The following is a 13,082-nucleotide window of genomic DNA, read 5'->3' on the forward strand; positions in this document are numbered from 1 at the left end:
AATGTAGATTAAAGAAGTGTTATCATGGCTCTGGGTGGAAATGCTGCATGGCTTTGGGTCAGTAATTTCAGATGCTTAGAGACATTGCCCTTCACACCAGGGGCAGGCTGTGTCTCCAAGGCGTCAAGCTCCTGATTCTGGCATCACGGGCCGGGTGCCTCCTCACCATCGCTCTTGCTTACCTCTCCAACAGTCCCATGCGGTCGAAATCCTCATGCCCATTTTATTTTATTTTATTTTATTTTATTTTATTTTATTTTATTTTATTTTATTTATTTTATTTTTATTTTATTTTTAAAGATTTTATTTATTTATTTATGAGAGACACAGGGAGAGAGGCAGAGACACAGGCAGAGGGAGAAGCAGGCTCCATGCAGGGACCCCGATGGGGGACTCGATCCCAGGACCCCGGGGTCACGCGCTGAGCCAAAGGCAGGTGCTCAACCGCTGAGCCAGCCAGGCGTCCCCTACTCATGCCCATATTCTATCCAGGAGGTCACAGCTGACATCCACTGCGATCACCCAGCCGCGAAGCCCCCACCTAAGTGTCTGGGGCAGCCTCAGGGAGAGGCTGGGAAGGGCGAAGGAGGAAGATGGTGGCCCCTCCTCCAGCCTCTGTCTTATGTCATAAAACTGATTAAATTGCATAGCGAGGTTTTGGCAAACGTTATTTAATTTTTTTTAAATAGGGTATGTGCTCCTCATTATAAAAATCAGTCCCAGAAACAAACCAAGAAGAAAGTACAAGTCACCCCAAATCCTGCTCCCGGGACCAAGCCCTGGAACTGCTCTGGTGTGCAGTCTCGGGCACCTCCGTCTGATTATAAACACATATGTACACGGTTTTAAATAAACGGGAGCAGGCTCCGCAGGCTGTTGTGTAAACGCGTTTTCCTCTCTACAATATGTTGTGGACAGCTTTCCCCGTCCGTAAACACAGCGCGACGGCTCCGTGTCGAGGGGCTGCTCGCTAGTGTCTGGCAGATGCCGAGCGGACTTGGGAACGAACGTGGCGTTCGCTGCCAGGGCCCAGGGTGAGTGTGTGCGGAGGTGCCCCGGAGTGGCCCTGGCGGGGAGCCCGCGAGTCCCTCCATGGACCCCGCTGGCCTGGGGTTCTTCCGGAGGCCCGGGAGGTGTCTCCAATTTATGCATTTGATATTCCAAACCTACACATTGGGAAAACAAGAGAACGTGCGACTAGTGATTAAGAGCGATTCACCACTTCTGTGACCCCGGACAAGCTGTAGGAATCCTCGAGACTCGGTTTTCCCATCTGTAAAGTGGGAGTGATGGTAGTCCCTAAACCACAGAGTGGTTGTCCGGAGGAGATGAGATGCTGGCACCACTTCCGGATGCTCTCTCCGACTGGCAGGTGTTCAGTGATACCCCAGCCATGCCTTCCTCCGCCTCTTCATCTTCACTGGAGACTCGCAGCTTTCCTCTGACACCAGCATAGACACACAGGGGTGGAAAGAAGAAATCTCCACTCTGAGATGGGCTCTCTGCGGAGGGGCTGGGGGTCCCCAGGGCAGGGGAGGCGGTCAGATAGGAGAAGACAAGCCTTGGGGGTGATGTTTGTCCTCCTGTCCCTGCAGGGACTCAGGATCAGACTCCATCGGTGGGGGGACTGCTGAGTCACCAGGGTGGTCAGTAAGGAAGGGGAGGAGAGGGGAGGAGAGGGGAGGAGAGGAAGGGTGGCCGGTGCCCATCGCTGCAGGGCTGTGGGGCATCGGTGGGGATGAGCTAGCGGGGGGATATCTTTCAAAGTGGGGGACGCTGCTCCCCGCTGAAGCTCTTGATGGGAAGCGGAGGGTGCAGAGGCGCGAAGGAAGGTGCTGCTTCTCACCTGCTCCCCGGGGGCAGGCGGGGCCCCAGCTGCCGCCTCCGTGATTTGCATTCAGCCCTTGTCTCTATCGAACTCCGCATGCAGCAGCCTGCTCCCAGAGATGTGCTATTTTAAGTGCTTCCCCTCCGCCCCTAAGGGTGCCATGTGTTTATCTTGCTTTCGAGTTAAAAGGGAAAATCAATTTCACTCTTACCTTAGGAAGGTTTGGGGGTGGGGGCCATAGGGTGGCTTCATTTCATTAAAATGAAAGTGGGAACAGGGGCAGGGAGGGCTTCAGAGGCCCACCCCCGTGGCTGGCTGTGAATAAACAACAGCCTGGTCCACCCGGACCATGGGGCCCAGGAGCCTTAGGGCTGGCCTGGAACTCCCAGGAAGCCCAGGGCTGGCGTGAACCCCCAGAAGGACTAGGGCAGGCCTGGAACCCCCAGGAGGACTAGGGCTGGCCTGGAACTCCCAGGAAGCCCAGGGCTGGCCTGGAACCCCCAGAAGGACTAGGGCTGGCCTCGAACCCCCAGGAGGACTGGGGCTGACCTGGGACCCCCAGGAGGACTAGGGCAGGCCTGGAACCCCCAGGAGGACTAGGGCTGGCCTCGAACCCCCAGGAGGCCTATAGCCAGAAACAATATGTGTAGGCATTTGGGATTTATGATGGAGGCAATGGGGGGGGGCTGGAGGGTCTTGAAGGTTTTGAGGAGAGGAATGGTAGAGTCTTCTCAGCTGTTGCTGGAGGAGATCACTTTGTAAAGGCAGTGGGGGATCGACTGGCCCCAGGGAGAGCAGATGGGTTTGGGGAGCCCTCAGTGGGCTAGCAAAACGGCCCAGGCTGGAGAGAAGGAAAAATGGCAGTGGTAGTGAAGGATCTGGGAAGGGTAGGAGAAGCAGGGCTTTGTGACAGAGGACAGAGGGGTGGGGATGGTATTTGTAGAGCTGATGATGGCGGGATTCCCGCCACTGTCTTATAGTAACCACAGGTTGGAGGTACCCATGAGGTCAAGGTGCACCCTTCTGCCCCTGCCCCTGCCCCTGCCCCTGTAAACCACCTGGATTTTGGGAATCCAGTGAATGGCTCCTCTAGGATCCAGAAACACCTGAGCGTGCCACCACACTCCTCTGGCACAGCAATGTTCACATCCTTCCGGCTGGATGCTTCCAGTTGTTAGAAAGGTCACCTTCCAATTTAAATGAAACTTGCCTCTCTGCAGTCTCCCTCAGTCTGTCCAATTCTATTTCTTGGGACGAAACAGAAAGGGTCTGATGCATATTTCATATGCCTGGTCATCAGATGCTTGATGACGATTCTTCTGTCCTCCCAAACTCTTTTCATCTCTAGACTGTACGGTAAAAATGGTAATCATGTGAACATTTATTGTGCTTTCCCATCCCAGGTGCTGTGCTGAGAGCATCACATATGCTGTCTCAGGGGCTGGATCATGAGTAGCTCTCAAATGTCTTTGTAGGGGGTTGCATTGTAATCCCAAGGGCATGAGGGCTCATTGCAGAAAATTAAGTAGGAGAGGGGATATTTTAGGAAGACCACTCAGGTGACCAGTGTGAAAAGTGCCCAGGGGGTTGAGATAAAGTGGGGGGCTTGTTGGTGAGGAATGAATAGGGTCTGAACTTAAGCAGTGGTAAAGGGTGTGGCAAACAGGGATAATGGGGGAGACATTCAAGGGTCAAGTCAGTAGAAGCCGGCGGGGGGGCGGGTACATAGGAGGTCCAGGGTATCTTCAGATTTTTGTCCCAGGTGGATTCTATGAAACACGAAGTCTAAGATCTGGATCATTTTGAAGGTGATGGGAAGGAGGAGAGATTACATTTGGCTTTGCACATACAGAGTTGTAGATGTCAATGGGACCATATTTATCGACTTTTAACAAGCCTTTGTTGAGGAACAGCTATGTACCAGGCACTCTGCTACGTGCTAAGGTTATGAAAATTTGGTTACTCTGTTCACCATGGGCTTATATCTAGTGGAGGGAGACGTATGTGTAAATTGTCCAGCTTAAAAAAAAAATCACATTACAGGATTCTCTTTAGTAGGTGAATGGATAACCCGTGGTACCTTCATGCAAAGGAATACTATTCCCTGCTATAAAGAAGTGAGCTATCAAGCCATGAGAAGACGGAGGAAACTTTAATGTCCATCACGAAGTGAAAGAAGCCAATCCACAGTCTACACACTGTATGATCCCAACTACCTGACATTGTGGACAAGGCAAAACTATGGGGACAGTAAGAAGATCAATGGCTGCCAGGAGTTCGGGGGAGGATGGGATGAGTAGGCCGAGCACAGAGAACTTTTAGGCAGTGAAACTATTCTCTGTGATACCATAACGGTGAGTAACTGTCACTGTACACTTGTCAAAACCCTTACAGTGTACAACACCAAGAGTGAACTCTGGGTGGCTCAATGGTTGAGCGTCTGCCTTTGGCTCAGGGCGTGATCCCAGAGTCCCGTGATCGAGTTCCACGTTGGGCTCCCCACAGGGAGCCTGCTTCTCCCTCTGCCTGTGTCTCTGCCTCTCTCTTTGTGTCTCTCATGAATAAATAAACAAAATCTTAAAAAGAAAGAGTGAACTCTGATTTGAACTTTGGGCTTGGCATCATACTGGCTTGTCAATGGAGGCTTACCAATGGTAACAAATGCACCATTCGGGTGGGAGAGATATAGGGGAGGATGTGCATGTGTGGGGACTGTGGATATATGGAAAATTATCAGTAATTTTTTCTCAATTTAGCAGTGAACTCAAAACTGCTCTAAAAATAAAGTCTATTTTAAAAGTTAGTGTTACAAGATGCTAAGATTGAAATCTGTGTGGGGAATAGAATTCTGAAGGGGGAAGGGTGGTCAGGAAGGGCTTCATCATGGAGGGGGACCTTGACTTGTGAGAGACATTCAATGGGGGCCGGTGGATAGCTCAGGAGAGGACTCTAGGTGGGCAACAATGAGTTTAGAATTCATCAGCTCATCAGTGGAAGCTGGGGAACCCGGGGAAGAGTGTGTCAAGGTCAGAAGAAAGGAGTCACGAAGGTGGGACCCCAACTAGGCCAGTGCCTAAGGGGAGGGAAGACCTTGGAGAGGATGAGAAAGGGAGGAGGAGGATGAGACAAGAAGGACCTGGGGTGAAAGGAGAGTGCTGGCAAGTGGAGAGCACGCGAGAGGGGCACCCGGGAACTGGGAAAGGAAAATAGATAAGCCACCGAGAGTCAGTTTGAACCCCCGGCCTAAAGGAGGGATATGCTGGGTCATCTAAAAATGAAAAATAGTTTGGGGACCAGGAGACTGGACTGCAGCCTATTTTGTATGTCTAGGAAATCTAAAATAAGAATGTGTTGGCCAGAAGGAAGTTGGCCACAGAGCAGAAGAAAGCAAGTCCTCAGAGATAGGATGGACAGTGCCCATCCCAGGGCTGTCTGGAAGAGAGGAGACCTAGGCCTTCGGGCTCAGCAAATTCTGTTCCTAAAGATAGGTACGGAGGGTTCAAGCCATAAGGCTTTGAGTTTTCTGGTCCCAACGGCAAGACCATCTCAAGGGCAAGGTGGATGCCTGCAGAAGGCTGTGGCGGCTTCTAGTCCCTTCGTTCCTCCAGCCTTCTTTGCTCTGAGTCTGTTCACCAAGCAGCCTTCCAGCGCTCATGCAGATCTGCCCTCAAGTTGCCAGATCCCTAGTCCAGCCTTTCCCGGTGGAGACTGAAAACTTGGACTTTGGATATTTATCTCCAGCTGCTCAACAAATCCCCCACGTGTTCTTTCTTCTCCTCAAGTTGGCCTCATACTTCAGTGACAGAATGAAACCCCCTCATCTTCCGCCCCCACTACCAAACCTACTACGCTATAGATATTCGCATCTAAAACCCACAGTTGGTGTCTTCCCCTTCATAACGTGGATGGAGGACTCTTGTGTTTATGTCCAAGTCCTCCACTTACGCCCTGGACTCACACCAGCTCACCTTCTCAAGGACTTTGCTCCTTCCCTTCCCTCCTGTCCCTCTACTAAATCATCCTCACCTGCAGATGTACATGGTCTGGAATAACCCAGCTTCCAAAAACCCCTCTAAATAGCCAGACATCTCCCTCCAGGTATTGTCCTATTTCCCTGGTTCTCTGCACAGCAAGGCGTGCCAAATAAATAATTATCTACAATCACTATAATCACCCCTCCACCTCTGATGCTCCCCTCGAGCTTTTCTACCTGGTCTTCCATTCCCACCATTCCACCAAAACTGCTCTTGTCAAGAGGACCTGTGATCCCCATCCTGCCAAATCCAACAGTTGCTCCTCATTGGCCCTCGACCCTGATGACTCCTCCCTCTTCCTCAAAACAGCTCTTCTCTTGGCTTCTGGGACACCCACTCTTCTTGATTCCTTCCCGCTTCGTGGGCTTCTTCTCAGTCTTTTGCAGGCTACTCATCCTCTACTTGTTGGATGACCACTAGCTCCCCAAACTATGTCCTCAGCCTGGAATGCCACTGAGCCTCATACTCAACCCGTCACACTGTATAGTTGGCAGCACTCCATGAATGTCTGTCAGGCCTCTGGGATGGCACAGGGACAAAGCTGAACTCTTAATATCCTCACAAAAATCGGTGCCCCATCTCAGGAATGGGACCACTGTCTTCCCTGGTGCTCAAACTAGACACTTGGGAGACACTTTTGGTTCTTCCCATGTCCTGTCCTACAATGAGACCAACTATGAGTTGCATTGGTTCCACCCAGAAATGGTATCCTGGCTCTGTCCGGTTTTCTGTATTTCTGTAGCCACTACCTGTAGCAGATGTCGTAACATGCCCAGGCACTCATTTCTCCAGGAATTCCTCTCAGCTGAAGAGAACCCTCTTGCCCAAGGCTATATTCCCTCTCCAGGCCCACATCCCATTCTCTAGGGACTGGTTGATTCTAAGGTCTGCAAGCCTGGCCCTCTGGCCTCCATTCAGGACAGCCTTGCAGGGATCTCCGAGCTCAGGGAGCTTCCCTTGTGGTGCCACGGGGACCCTGCTATCACTTCTTCACAATTTGATTTCTCCTTGTGTCCAGCCCCGCCTCCCTCACTTCCCCATGGGTGTCATCCCGGAGTGCAGTTCCCAGGAAATTACCTGCATGCAAATCACAGAATTCCAGCGTCTGTCTCCTGGGAAACAATCTACACCACTCTAGTCACAGCACCGTGACTTCTCCCCCACGCCACTGCAGTAACCATTCAACTAGTCTCTCCGCTCTGGCCTTGGCTTTCCTATAATCCATTCTCCACGTAGCTACCAGACTGTTCTTCATGAAACAAAAGCCACAGCCTCAACTCCCCTGCTTTAAACCTCTATTCACTCACTGTTGCACTTGGACTAAAACCCAGCCTCCCCACCACTGGGCCCGATGTGGTGTGAGCCTGCTGGCACCTCTGGTCTCCATCTCCCACCACGCAGCTGCTTGCATGGCTCTGCTGCAGCCACGCTGGGCTTCTTTCTGTTCTTTAGATACCTCAAGCTGTTTCCCACTTTAGAGCCTTTGCATTAGCTGTTCCCCTGGCCTAGGGTGCTCTCCCCGCCTATGTCTCCATGGTGGGTTCCTTATTTTCATTCAGACCTCAGGTCAAATGTCACCACTCTAGAGAAGCTTTCCCTGACTACCTGGTCTAATGTAGGTTTGCTGTGTCAGGTGCTCTGCCACTTTCTCCTGCCCTATTGTCACCACAATACTTACACACGTGAAATCTTGCCATTTGTCTATTTCTTGACCTATTTGAATCGGCGACCCTATGCCTCAAGTGCATTCTTCATCAAGAGTGGGGACTGCGCCCATTGAGTGCTTCGGTGCTGTATCTGCAATACTCACAAGCGTGCGAGGGGGTTAAAAGGATGATGGATGAATGAACAAATTAAGGAATAAATGTTTTCAGGAGCCAGCATGCCAGGATCTAATCACTCTTTTTAAAAAATATTTTATTTATTTATTCATGAGAGACTCACAGAGAGAGGCAGAGATACAGGCAGAGGGAGAAGCAGACTCCCTGTGGGGAGCCTGATGTGGGACTCAATCCCAGAACCCCGAGTTCAGGGCCTGAGCCCAAGGCAGACACTCAACCACTGAGCCACCCACACGTCCCAGGATCTAATCACTCTTGAGTCCTCCTGAAGAGGTTTAGATGCAACGAACGTCTCCTTGGGACAAGGCTCTAGGCCTCTTTGGTCACCAACATCAAAGGCCACAGAGAAGTCCAGTACAGGAAAGACATAAATCATTCATCAGATTTAGTAACTAAGAGGTTATTGATGACCTTGAAGAGAACAGCTTTAATGTAGTCGAGGAAGTAGAGGAATTAAACTGCAGCAAAATGAGAGTGACTAGAAGGACAAGAAATGAATACAGAAAACTCTTGGAAGGAATTTGTCAGGGATGGAGAATAAAGATTCACCTGTTTCTGTTGATTGTTTGAGATGGGCTTTGCTTAGTTATAATGCAGGGGAAAATTGCAGACCTGGTACCACTATGAGCATCCACTATCACTCATAGGCTACTGGCAGTGCCAGGCTGCCTTCTAAGTTCTTTTTTTTTTTTTTTTTGCCTTCTAAGTTCTAAATGAGTGTATTCATTTTCTGTTACTATGGAACAAATTGCCACAATTTCAGCAGCCTAAGACAACACATATTTATCATCTCATGTTTCTGTGGGTCAGGAGTCCTGACATGGCATAGTTGCGTCCTCTGCTCTGGGTCTCACAGTCTACAATCGAGGTATCAGTTGGGGTGCATTCTCATCTGGATGCTCAACTGGGGCAGAATTCACTTCTAAACTCATTCAGATTGTTAGCATAATTAATTTTCTTGTCGTTGTAGCACAAGGGACCATGGATTCTTGCTCGCAATTGGCTAGAAGCTCCCTTGAGGCCCTAGAGGCTACCTATGGTCCCTGGAGGATGCCCGGGGTCCTCCAGTGTGGCTGCCTCCTTCATCAAGCTAGCAAAGAAAGTCTGTATCTGGGCAGCCCCGATGGCCCAGCTGTTTGGTGCCGCCTTTAGCCCGGGGCGTGACCCTGGAGACCCAGGATCGAGTCCCACGTCAGGCTCCCTGCATGGAGCCTGCTTCTCCCTCTGCCTGTATCTCTGCCTCTTTCTGTGTGTCTGTCATGAATAAATAAATAAATAAAATCTTAAAAAAAAAAAGAAAGTCTGTATCTTGAGTCTTCAAAGACAGAGTTTTATGTAATGTGACATAACTGTGGGAATGACATTCCATCACCGTTGCCATGTGCCATTGGTTAGGAGCAAGTCCCAGGTCCTGCCCTTACTTCTGCAAGGGGATTACATGACGGCCTGAACAGGAGGAGGTGGAGATCTTGGGGGACCTTAGAGTAGAGTCTACCCACTTAACTCATTTAACCCTCACAAAACACTACGAGGTGGATCTTATCGTTATCCTCATTTTAGGGAAAATACTGATGGTGAGTGAGAAGGGGTGACAGACAAAGACCCCTTAGTAGCAGGGAAGGGGAATAACACAGAGCACAGCTGGAGAATTCTCCTGTATTTGGAGGAGAAAGACCTCAGTCAATGACACTGGAGATGAAGGAGGGAAAGATTCAGATTAGCTTCTAAGATTGGGTTAAGTTCCTAGTTATTTACATAAGAGAAATAAAAATATATGTCCCCATGAGGACATGTATGCAAATGCTCACAGCAGCATTGTTCATAGTAGCCAAAAAGTGGAGATAATTCAAAATGTCCATCCCCTGGTGAATAGATAAACAAAATGTTTTATCCATATGAGGCAACACCATTTTGCAATAAAATGGAACCAGCTTCTGTTGTAGGCTACAGCATGGACAAGCCTGAAATACATTATGCTTGGACACAAAAGATTACATATTGCATGATTCTACTTAAGTGAAATGTCCATAAAAGACAGGTCTATAGAGATAGCAAGTAGACTCATGGTTGCCTAGGGCTAGGGGGTAGGGTGACTGAAAGAGGGCACAGGATTTCTTTTTCAGGTGATGGAAATGGTCTAATGGGTTATGATTGTACAATTCTGTCAATACATTAAAAATCATTAGATTGTACACATCAGCAGATGAATTTTAAGGTAAGAGGTATCTAAATTACACCTCATTAAGCTGTTAAAAAAAAGATTAGGGCAATAAGTTGGTGGAGTACTTCCCACCCTCACCAGTTGGCCTCTCCCATGGAGGGGAGGTCACAGGCTGAAGAATGAGGGGTGTGGTGTGGGGGTGAGAGGGATTGCTCAGAGGGCATGAGCACTAAAAACCCACAAGCAGGGTCTATAGATGAACCTGATGTGTGGAAGGTCATCACTGGTGGAGCTGAAGGTCCAGCCCTGGAGGAGATAGTGAGCTGGTTGTGTCCCCGGCCTACAGTCTATTTTCCAAGCCCCCAGGCAGAAAGACAAAAGTCAACGGATTAAACCAGATTTGGCATTTTGCTCGATGGGGTGGGGGAAAAGGGCAAGGAGATTGAGGGTGTTGGAAGAATGGGATCGATACGATGGTGGCAGCATCTCAGATCGACAGGGAAGGAAGCCACACTGGGATTCCAGGACTAGCTGATGGATGGGACATTGAGCAGAGTTCAGACATAAGGGTTGTGTGAAGGCCAAGAGCCAAGCCCAGTGGGAGTGGGGGGCTACAGGGACAGTCAGTGGGGGTGTCGCCTGTGCTTTTCCTTCCACCGGGGCCTGAGCATCCCATCCCCATGCAGCGCAGAACAGATGGCCACCTCCCTTGGGATAGGCCAAGTTGAAGTAGTCTTTTCGGCAGCTTGGAGCAGCCTGAGCAATGGGCTTTGCAGCCAGCTTGGGTGTGTTTCAAACCGTGCTTCCACCACTTTCTGGGTTCCTTGGGAAAGCTGCTGACCGGCTCTCAGCCGGTTAGTTTCCTGGTCTGAAAACGAGGGATAGGACAGCACTGGGTCTCGTAGGGCCGTTGTGAGCATCCCCTGGGACTTGGCCAGAAAGCGCGGAGCCTGGTGCCTGAAGAGCGCTCTCGGCAAGTGTGCGCTGTTACTGGCACCCACAGCAGAGAGCTGACTGGTGCTGAGCTCACCGTCAGCTCCCAGCCTAGGAATTATCTGATGGCTGCTGCTTGCTACAAGCCTGCTGTTGGGTTTTGGATCCAAGGGCAAGTTGCACATTTATGCTGGCGACACTCCATCTTGCAAACTTCAGCCTGAGGACATCTGTCTGACTGATCCCACCTCCTCGGTGGCAGCAGGTACCCCCACAGTCTCCGGCAACCGTGTTCCTTCCGGTCGTCTCTGTCACTGGTGGAAATGCAGGATCCTGGGCCACCAGCGCACCTCATGCTGACTGTGGCTGGGGCCCTTGGATCACCCATCTAGGGAAGGAAAATACAAAAACCACAAGCCCTTGGGTCTCCAAATCCTTGCTTGGGGGGCAGGATGGAGGGGAGCCATCTCGTCCATCGAGTGCCTCCCTGGGGTTCGGAACCTCCTCTCTCCAGCCAGTCGGCCCTTCGGAGGTGAAGGCGAGTCTACCCCAGCCTCCTTTCACGCTCCAAGTCCCACAGGAAGGAGGATCGATGCCTCCTGCGTCTCCTGGAGACAGCCCCGTGCATTCCTGCAGGGCTATTGACAGCCTAGCCACTCTCTCGTATCTTCCATACTTCATTTGTGAAAAGAACTGTAATTACCCTCAAGGAGTCATTGGAGAAAAGTGTACAAATTGAAAAGGACTGGAAATGGGCACCTCTGGCTGCGGAGAAAACACTTTCCATATTGAACCGTTCTCTCTGGGGCCCGTGCATTCCCGTTTGCTCGGCCCTTAGCATTTCTGCCGAAAACTGTGGCAGCCTTTGTAGCCGCCCTGACAATGGGCGTTTGACGTGGAGGGCAGCGAGATTAATGAAAGACCAGAGTTTTCCATTTCTCCCTTCCACAGCTAACTACTTTCCTTTCAACTCCTACTGCTAAATAGCTCGGACAATTAATAAAGCTTCAGTTGTGCTTCATTTTTTTTTCTCCCTTCTTTTCTTCCCACACAGTTGGTTGTTGACGCGGCCTTCAACCTGACCATCCAGTGGCCTTGTTAACGGGTCCGGAGACTCAGATCTTGCCAAGTGTGGACGGTTAGAGGATGTGGGGAAGAAAAGGTCCCTGTTACGGGGCAGTTATCTGAGGTCAAGATGCTGAGAGCCTTGTCCCAGGCCCTGAAAGGTGACCCTGGGCCGAGGCCAGCCTCGGAGCTCCCCACCCGGCTGCCTGGCCCGATGGTGCCTCTTGGCCTTGCAGCCTTTCTGTTTGGGGAACTGTTTTCATCTCTTGGGGCTGCTGTGACAACCGACTGCAAACCTGATGGCTTGCAGCAACAGAAATGTGTTCTCCCACGGTTCCGGAGGCCAGGAGTCCAAAACCAAGGTGTCAGCAGCACTGGTTCCTCCCAGAAGCTCTGAAGGAGCATCTGCTCCATGCCTTTCTCCTGGCATCTGGTGGCTGCCCACGATCTGTGGTGGGCCATGGCTGGTAGATGCGTCACTCGTGTCTCTGCTCTGTCGTCACAGGCCCCCTGCCTCCCTGCCTCTCTGTGTCTTCTCCTTTTCCATCTCTTAGAAGGACACTTGTTGGTTTTAGGGGCCACCTTGATCTAGGGTGATGAGATCATCACCTTATCACTTCCGCAAAGACCCTCATTCCAAATAAGATCATAGTCAGAGGTTCCACGTGGACATGTATTTCGGGGGGGGGCACGACTCAAACCATTGCAGAACCCAGTGCAACTCCTGTGGCCCCCCCAATTCAGAGCTTGGGCTGCTTCCAGGTGCCAGAGGCTAAAGCCCATCATGTGCCCACAGCAGCCGTCAGGGAGCAAGGGGGTTGGCCGTCCTCTCACCCTATTTCCTCTCCATCCTGTCTCCCCAGCTCTGAACTCTCAGCTCCGGGACACTGAGTTCAACCTCGCCTTTGACTCCTGTCCTTGGACCTCGGTTCTTGCAGACTCTCTGGTGCCCTCTTTCTGCCGTCTTCTGCGGCCCTGGGTGACCCCCACGGCATTAGCCACGCACATTTGTAGTGAGTTTTCTGCACGCAGCACCGTTCCGAGCCCTTTGTCTGCATGAGCTCCTTGAGTCCTCACAACAGCCCTACCACTGACACTGGGGGACAAATAATTCTTTGTTGTGGGAGCTATTCTGTGTGTTCTCGGATACTCAGCAGCATCCCTGGCCTCTACCCACTAGATGCCAGGACCACCCCCGACCCCCTCAGTTGTGACAATCC

Source organism: Canis lupus, chromosome 15 (genome assembly GCF_011100685.1).
Source record: "Canis lupus familiaris isolate Mischka breed German Shepherd chromosome 15, alternate assembly UU_Cfam_GSD_1.0, whole genome shotgun sequence".
Classification (NCBI taxonomy): Eukaryota; Metazoa; Chordata; class Mammalia; order Carnivora; family Canidae; genus Canis; species Canis lupus.